This window comes from Arachis stenosperma, chromosome 1, assembly GCF_014773155.1.
Source record: "Arachis stenosperma cultivar V10309 chromosome 1, arast.V10309.gnm1.PFL2, whole genome shotgun sequence".
Lineage (NCBI taxonomy): Eukaryota > Viridiplantae > Streptophyta > Magnoliopsida > Fabales > Fabaceae > Arachis > Arachis stenosperma.
The window spans coordinates 50255786-50265357 of NC_080377.1; positions in this window are offsets into that span (position 1 = coordinate 50255786).

Genomic DNA, 9572 nt, shown 5'->3' on the forward strand with positions numbered 1-9572 from the left:
TTTTTGATGAGCGGATAATTTATACGCTTTTTGGCATTGTTTTTAGGTAGTTTTTAGTTGGATCTAGCTACTTTTAGGGATGTTTTCATTAGTTTTTATGTAAAATTCTGGACTTTACTATGAGTTTGTGTGTTTTTCTGTGATTTCAGGTATTTTCTAGCTGAAATTGAGGGACCTGAGAAAAAATCTGATTCAGGCTGACAAAGGACTACTGATGCTGTTGGATTCTGACCTCCCTGCAATCGAAATAGATTTTCTGGAGCTACAGAAATCCAAATGGCGCGTTCTCAACGGCGTTGGAAAGTATACATCCAGAGCTTTCTAGCAATATATAATAGTCTATACTTTGTTCGCGTTTAGACGACGCAAACTGGCGTTCAACGCTAGTTCCATGCTGCATTCTGGAGTAAAACGCCAGAAACACATCACAAACCAGAGTTAAACGCCAAAAACACGTTACAACTTGGCGTTTAACTCCAAAAGAAGCCTCTGCACGTGTAAAGCTCAAGCTCAGCCCAAGCACACACCAAAGTGGGCCCCGGAAGTGGATTTCTGCATTTAGACTTATTTCTGTAAACCCTAGTAACTAGTCTAGTATAAATAGGACATTTTACTATTGTATTAGGATCTTGGCATCTATCTTTGGACGTTTAGTTCTTAGACTTTAGGGGCTGGCCATTCGGCCATGCCTGGACCACTATCACTTATGTATTTTCAACGGTGGAGTTTTTACACACCATAGATTAAGGGTGTGGAGCTCTACTGTACCTCGAGTTTTAATGCAATTACTACTATTTTCTATTCAATTCAGCTTATTCTTATTCTAAGATATTCGTTGCACTTCAACATGATGAATGTGATTATCCGTGACACTCATCATCATTCTTACCTATGAACACGTGACTGACAACCACTTCGTTCTACCTTAGAACAAGCGAATATCTCTTGGATTCCTTAACCAGAATCTTCGTCGTATAAGCTAGAATTATTGGCGGCCATTCTTGAGAATCTGGAAAGTCTAAACCTTGTCCGTGGTATTCCGAGTAGGATTCAAGGATTGAATGACTGTGACGAGCTTCAAACTCATGATTGTTGGGCGTAGTGATAGACGCAAAAGAATCAATGGATTCTATTCCGACATGATCGAGAACCGACAGATGATTAGCCGTGCTGTGACAAGAGCATTTGGACCATTTTCACTGAGAGGATGGGAAGTAGCCATTGACAACGATGATGCCCTACATACAGCTTGCCATGGAAAGGAGTATGAAGGATTGAAGGAAGGTAGTAGGAAAGCAGAGATTCAACAGGGACAAAGCATCTCCATACAATTATCTGAAATTCCCACCAATGATTTACATAAGTATCTCTATCTTTATTTTATGCTTTATTTATTATTAATTTCGAAAACCTTTATAACCATTATAATCTGCCTAACTGAGATTTACAAGATGACCATAGCTTGCTTCATACCAACAATCTCCGTGGGATCGACCCTTACTCACGTAAGGTTTATTACTTGGACGACCCAGTGCACTTGCTGGTTAGTTGTGAGAAGTTGTGACAAAGTGTGATTCACGTTGGAGAGCGCTACCAAGTTTTTGGCGCCATTGTTGATGATCACAATTTCGTGCACCAATTTTCTTCTTGTTTCAACCTTTATTTTATTTTCAAAAAGTTTTAAAAAATCTTTCAAAAAATTTTCTTCTTTTTTATTTTTCCAAAATAATTTTCGAAAAAATCCAAAAAAATTTTAAAATCATAAAATCAAAAATATTTTGTATTTCTTGTTTGAGTCTAGAGTCAATTTTTAAGTTTAGTGTCAATTGCATATTTTTATTTCTCTCAAAAATTTTGGAAAACTCATGCATGGTGTTCTTCATGATCTTCAAGTTGTTCTTGACAAGTCTTCTTGTTTGATCTTCATATTTTTTTTTGTGTCTTTTGTTATTTTTCATATGCATTTTTAGTTTGTTAGTGTCTAAGCATTAAAAATTTCTAAGTTTGGTGTCTTGCATGTTCTTATTTTCTTGAAAATTTTTCAAAAATAAGTTCTTGATGTTCATCATGATCTTCAAAGTGTTCTTGGTGTTCATCTTGACATTCATAGTGTTTTTGGTGTTCATCTTGACATTCATAGTGTTCTTGCATGCATCATTTGTTTTAATCCAAAATTTTTATGTGTTGAGTCATTTTGTGGTTTTTCTCTTTCCTCATTAAATTCAAAAAATTCAAAAAAATATCTTTACCTTATTTTACTCATAATTTTCGAAATCTTTGGGTTGACTTAGTCAAAATTTTTTAAAATAAGTTGTTTCTTGTTAGTCAAGTCAAGATTTCAATTTCAAAAATCCTATCTTTTCAAAATCTTTTTCATTTTTTTAATATTTTCGAAAATTTAAAAAAAATTAATTTTCAAAATCTTTTTCTTAATTTTATTTCATAAATTTTTGAAAACTTTACTAACAATTAATGTGATTGATTCATAAATTTGAAGTTTGTTACTTTCTTGTTAAGAAAGGTTCAATCTTTAAATTCTAGAATCATATCTTTTAGTTTCTTGTTAGTCAAGTAATCAATTTTAATTTTAAAAATCAAATCTTTTTAATTTCCTTTTGAAATATTTTTCAAAAATAAATTTCAATCATATCTTTTCAATAATATCTTTTCAATCATATGTTTTCAAACATATCTTTTTCAAAATCAATTTCAAAATCTTTTCTAACTTCTTATCTTTCCAAAATTGATTTTCAAATCTTTTTCAACTAACTAATTGACTTTTTGTTTGTTTTACTAATTCTTATCTTTTTCAAAACCACCTAACTACTTTTCTCTCTGTAATTTTCGAAAATCACCTTCCTCTTTTTCAATAATCTTTTTACTTAACTAATTGTTTTAACTTTTAATTTTATTCCCATTCTTAATTTTCGAATTCTAACTAATAATTAAAATAAAAACAAAATAATTTTCTTTTCTTAAAATTAAAATTCAAATTTTCTCCTCTCTTATCTCTTTCAATTTATTTATTCATTTACTAACACTTCTCATCATCTTAAAATTCGAACCCTCTCTTCCTCTCTGTGTTCGAATTTTTCTCTTCTTCTTCTTCTACTCACATAAAGGAATCTCTATACTGTGACATAGAGGATTCTTCTTCTTTTCTTTCCTCTTCTTTTTCATCTGAGAAGGAGCAAGGACAAGGACATTCTTGTTGAAGCAGATCCTGAACCTGAAAGGACTCTGAAGAAAAAGCTAAGAGAAGCTAAAGCACAACAATCCAGAGAAAACCTTACAGAAAATCTCGAAAAAAAATGAGACATGGCCGAACCCAACAACAATGCAAGGAAGATGCTTGGTGACTTCACTGCACCAAATTCCAACTTCCATGGAAGAAGCATCTCAATCCCTGCCATTGGAGCAAACAATTTTGAGCTAAAGCCTTAATTAGTTTCTCTGATACAACAGAATTGCAAGTTTCATGGACTTCCATCAGAAGATCCTTTTCAGTTCTTAACTGAATTCTTGCAGATCTGTGATACTGTTAAGACCAATGGAGTTGATCCCGAGGTCTATAAGCTTATGCTTTTCCCTTTTACTGTAAGAGACAGAGCTAGAATATGGTTGGACTCTCAACCTAAAGATAGCCTCAACTCTTGGGATAAGTTGGTCACGACTTTCTTAGCCAAGTTCTTTCCTCCTCAAAAGCTTAGCAAGCTTAGAGTGGATGTTCAAACCTTCAGGCAGAAAGAAGATGAATCCCTCTATGAAGCTTGGGAAAGATACAAGCAACTGACCAAAAAGTGTCCTTCTGACATGCTTTCAGAATGGACCATCCTGGATATATTCTATGATGGACTGTCTGAATTGTCTAAGATGTCATTGGACCATTCTACAGGTGGATCCATTCACCTGAAGAAAACGCATGCAGAAGCTCAGGAACTCATTGACATGGTTGCAAAATAACCATTTCATGTACACTTCTAAAAGGAATCCTGTGAGTAATGGGACGCCTCAGAGGAAGAAAGTTCTTAAAATTGATGCTCTGAATGCCATATTGGCTCCGAACAAAATGTTGACTCAATAAGTCAATTTGATTTCTCAGAGTCTGAATGGATTGCAAAATGCATCCAACAGTACTAAAGAAGCATCTTCTGAAGAAGAAGCTTATGATCCTGAGAACCCTGCAATGGTAGAGGTGAATTACATGGGTGAAGCCTATGGAAACACCTATAATCCCTCATGGAGAAATCATCCAAATTTCTCATGGAAGGATCAACAAAAGCCTCAACAAGGCTTTAATAATGGTGGAAGAAACAGGTTTAGCAATAGCAAGCCTTTTCCATCATCCTCTCAGCAACAGACAGAGAATTCTGAGCAGAGCCACTCTAGCTTAGCAAACATAGTCTCTGATATATCTAAGGCCACTTTAAGTTTCATGAATGAAACAAGGTCCTCCATTAGAAATTTCGAGGCACAAGTGGGCCAGCTGAGTAAAAGAGTCACTGAAACTCCTTCTAGTACTCTCTCAAGCAATACAGAAGAGAATCCAAAAAGAGAGTGCAAGGCCATAACCTTACTTAGTGTGGCCGAACCTAGAGAGGAGGAGGAGGACGTGAATCCCAACGAGGAAGACCTCATGGGACGTCCGCTGGACAAAAAGGAATTCCCAATTGAGGAACCTAAGGAATCTGAGGCTCATCTAGAGACCATAGAGATTCCATTAAACCTACTTCTGTCATTCATGAGCTCTGAAGACTAGTCATCCTCTGAAGAGGATGAAGATATTACTGAAGAGCAAGTTGCTAAGTACCTTGGAGTAATCATGAGCTAAAAGCCAAGTTATTTGGTAATGAGACTTGGGTGGATGAACCCCCTTGCTCACCGATGAACTGAATGACATGGTTAGGCAGACATTACCTCAAAAGAAACAGGATCCTGGTAAATTCTTAATTCCCTGTACCAGAGGCACCATGACCTTTGAGAAGGCTCTGTGTGACCTGGGATCAGGCATAAACTTAATGCCACTCTCTATAATGGAGAAACTATGAATCTTTGAGGTACAGGCTGCCAAATTCTCATTAGAGATGGCAGACAAATCCATGAAAAAGGCTTATGGACAGGTAGAGGACGTGCTAGTAAAGGTCAAAGGCCTTTACATCCCTGCTGATTTCATAATCCTAGACACTGGGAAGGATGAAGATGAATCCATCATCCTTAGAAGACCCTTCCTAGCCACAACAAAAGTTGTGATTGATGTGGACAGAGGAGAGTTTATCCTTCAATTGAATGAGGATTACCTTGTGTTTAAAACTCAAGGATCTCCCTCTGCAACCATGGAGAGGAAGCATGAAAAGCTTCTCTCAATACAGAGTCAAACAAAGCCCCCACAATCAAACTCTAAGTTTGGTGTTGGGAGGTTCCAACAATGCTCTGAATATCTGTGAGGCTCCATGAGAGCCCATTGTCAAGCTATTGACATTAAAGAAGCGCTTATTGGGAGGCAACCCAATTTTTATTTATCTATGTTATTTCATGTTATTTTCCTTTTTTTTAGGTTGATGATCATGTTGAGTCACAAAAATAACTGCAAAAATTAAAGAAAAATCAAAAACAGCATTAAAAATAGCACACCCTAGAGGAGAAACTTACTGGCGTTTAAACACGAGTAAGGGTAGCAGAATGGGCATTTAACGCCCAGTCTGGCACTATTCTGGGCGTTAAATGCCAGAAAGAAGCACCAGACTAGTGTTAAACACCAGAAAGAAGCAACAAGCTGGTGTTAAATGCTAGAAATAGGTTGTAGCTTGGCGTTTAACGCCAGAAAAGGAATAAAAGCTGGCCTTTAACGCCAGAAACAAGCAGCAGTCTGGCGTTAAATGCTAGGATTGCACACTAAGGGCATTTACACGCCTAATTGGAGTAGGGATGAGAAATCCTTGACCCCACCTACCCCACCTCTATCTCTCCCCCTCACACATCTCTATAACACTCTACCCAAAACACCACTCACCTATCAAATCCTATTCTCTTCCTTATATTCTCTTCACCAATCACCTCCACCCCTCTTCCCCAAAAATCCCACCTACCTCACTTTCAAAATCAAACACTTTTCCCTCCCAAACCGACCCAAGTCCATTCGGCCACTCTCCCTCTCTTCCCCTATAAATACACCTCTTCATTCCTTCATTTTCACACATCTTATACACTTTTTCCCTACTTCACCGAACCACTTAACCCCCTCTATCTCCTCCATCTCTTCTTCTTCTCCACACTTCTTTCTCCCTTTGCTCAAGGACGAGCAAATATTTTAAGTTTAGTGTGGTAAAAGTGTTGCTTTTTGTTTTTCCATAACCATTTATGGCACTTAAGGCCGGAGAAACCTCTAGAAAGAGGAAAGGGAAGACAAAAGCTTCCACCTCCGAGTCATAGGAGATGGAAAGATTCATCTCAAAGGTCCATCAAGACCACTTCTATGAAGTTGTGGCCAAGAAGAAGGTGATCCCTGAGGTCCCTTTCATGCTCAAGAAAAATGAGTATCCAGAGATCCGACATGAAATCCGAAGAAGAGATTGGGAAGTTCTTACCAACCCCATTCAACAAGTCAGAATCTTAATGGTTCAAGAGTTCTATGCCAATGCATGGATCACTAGGAACCATGATCAAAGTATGAACCCGAATCCAAAGAATTGGCGTACAATGGTTCGGGGGAAATACTTAGATTTCAGTCCGAAAAATGTAAGGTAGGCATTTCACTTGCCAATGATGCAAGAAAACGCACGCCCCTACACTAGAAGGGTCAACTTTGATCAAAGGTTGGACCAAGTCCTCATGGACATATGTGTGGAAGGAGCTCAATGGAAAAGAGACTCAAGAGGCAATCCGGTTCAATTGAGAAGACCAGACCTTAAGCCTATGGCTAGAGGAGGGTTGGAGTTTATCCAACGCTTCATCATTCCTACTAGCAACCGATCTGAAGTGATTGTAGATCGGGCCATCATGATCCATACTATCATGATTGGGGAGGAAGTGGAAGTTCATGAGATCCTACCTCTAGAACTCTACAAGGTGGCTAACAAGTCTTCCACTTTGGCAAGGTTAGCCTTTCCTCACCTCATTTGTTACCTATGCAATTCGGCTGGGATTGACATAGAAGGAGACATTCTCATTGAAAAGGACAAGCCCATTACTAAGAAAAGGATGGAGCAAACAAGAGAGCCCACTCATGAACCTCAATAAGAGCATGAGGAAATTCCTTATGAAATCCCTGAGATGCCTCAAGGGATACATTTTCCTCAATACAACTATTGGAGCAACTCAACACCTCTTTGGAAGGCTTGAGTTACAATATGGACCAACTAAGGGTGGAATACCAAGAGCACTCCATCATTCTCCATGAGATTAGAGAAGATCAAAGAGCTATGAGGGAGGAGCAACAAAGGCAAGGAAGAGACATAGAGGAGCTTAGGCGCTCCATTGGATCTTCAAGAGGAAGAACTAGCTGCCATCACTAAGGTGGACTCGTTCTTTAATTTCCTTGTTCTTATTTTGCAATTTTTTGAATTTGATACCTTATGTTTGTCTATGTTTATGTCTCCATTACATGATCATTAGTGTCTAAGTGTCTAGGTCTTAAAGCTATGAATAATTCCACGAATCCTTCACCTCTCTTAAATGAAAAATGTGCTTAATTATAAAAGAACAAGAAGTACTTGGGTTTTAAATTTTATCTTGAAATTAGTTTAATTATTTTGATGTGGTGGCAATACTTTTTGTTTTCTGAATGAATGCTTGAACAATGCATATTTTTTATCTTGTTGTTTATGAATGTTAAAATTGTTGGCTCTTGAAAGAATGATGAACAAAGAGAAATGTTATTGATAATCTGAAAAATCATGAAATTGATTCTTGAAGAAAGAAAAAGCAGTGAATAAGAAAGCTTGCAAACAAAAAAAAGTGGCAAAAATTGAAAGAAAGAAAAAGAAAAAGCAAGCAGAAAAAGCCAATAGCCCTTTAAACTAAAGACAAGGGTAAAAAGGATCAAAGGCTTTGAGCATCAGTGGATAGGAGGGCCCAAGGAAATAAAATCCAAGCCTAAGCGGCTAAATCAAGTTGTCCCTAACCATGTGCTTCTGTCATGAAGGTCCAAGTGAAAAGCTTGAGATTGAGTGGTTAAAGTCGTCATAATCCAAAGCAAAAAGAGTGTGCTTAAGAACTCTGGACACCTCTAACTGCGAACTTTAGCAAAGCTAAGTCACAATCTGAAAAGGTTCACCCAGTTATGTGTCTGTGGCATTTATGTATCCGGTGTTAATACTGGAAAACAAAGTGCTTAGGGCCACGGCCAAGACTCATAAAGTAGCTGTGTACAAGAATCAACATACTAAACTAGGAGAATTAATAACACTGTCTGAAATTCTGAGTTCCTATAGATGCCAATCATTCTGATTTTCAAAGGATAAAGTGAAATGCCAAAACTGTTCAGAGGCAAAAAGCTACTAGACCCGCTCATCTAATTGGGACTAAGTTTCATTGATATTGTGAGATTCATTGTATATTCTCTTCTTTTTATCCTATTTTATTTTCATTTGCTTGGGGACAAGCAACAATTTAAGTTTGGTGTTGTGATGAGCGGATAATTTATACGCTTTTTGGCATTGTTTTTAGATAGTTCTTAGTAGGATTTAGTTAGTTTTTAGTATATTTTTATTAGTTTTTAAGCAAAATTCACATTTTTAGACTTTACTATGAGTTTGTGTGTTTTTCTGTGATTTCAGGTATTTTCTGTCTGAAATTGAGGGACCTGAGCAAAAATCTTATTCAGAGGCTGAAGAAGGATTGCTGATGTTGTTGAATTCTGACCTCCCTGCACTCGAAATGGAATTTTTTGAGCTACATAAGTCCAAATGGCTCGCTCTCAATTGCATTGGAAATTAGCCATCCAGGGCTTTCCATCAATATATAATAGTCCATACTTTGCCCGAGTTTAGATGACGCAAACTGGCGTTCAACGCTAGCTTTCTGCCTTATTTTGGCGTTAAACGCCAGAAACAAGCTACAAGCTAGAGTCAAACGCCAGAAACAAGCTACAAACTGGCGTTTAACTCCAAGGAAGACCTCTACATGTGAAAGCTTCAATGCTCAGCCCAAGCACACACCAAGTAGGCCCGAAAGTGGATTTCTGCATCATTTACTTATTTCTGTAAACTCTAGTAACTAGTCTAGTATAAATAGGACCTTTTACTATTGTATTAGACATCTTTTGATCATCCTTGATCTTTTGATCATCTTTTGATCTCTTGATCACGTTTTGGGGGCTGGCCATTCGGCCATGCCTGGACCTTCATTACTTATGTATTTTCAACGGTGGAGTTTCTACACACCACAGATTAAGGTGTGGAGCTCTGCTATTCCTCGAGTATTAATGCAAAGTACTATTGTTCTTCTATTCAATTCATGCTTATTCTTATTCTAAGATATTCATTTGCACACAAGAACATGATGAATGTGATGATTATGTGACGCTCATCACCATTCTCACTTATGAACGCGTGATTGACAACCACATCCGTTCT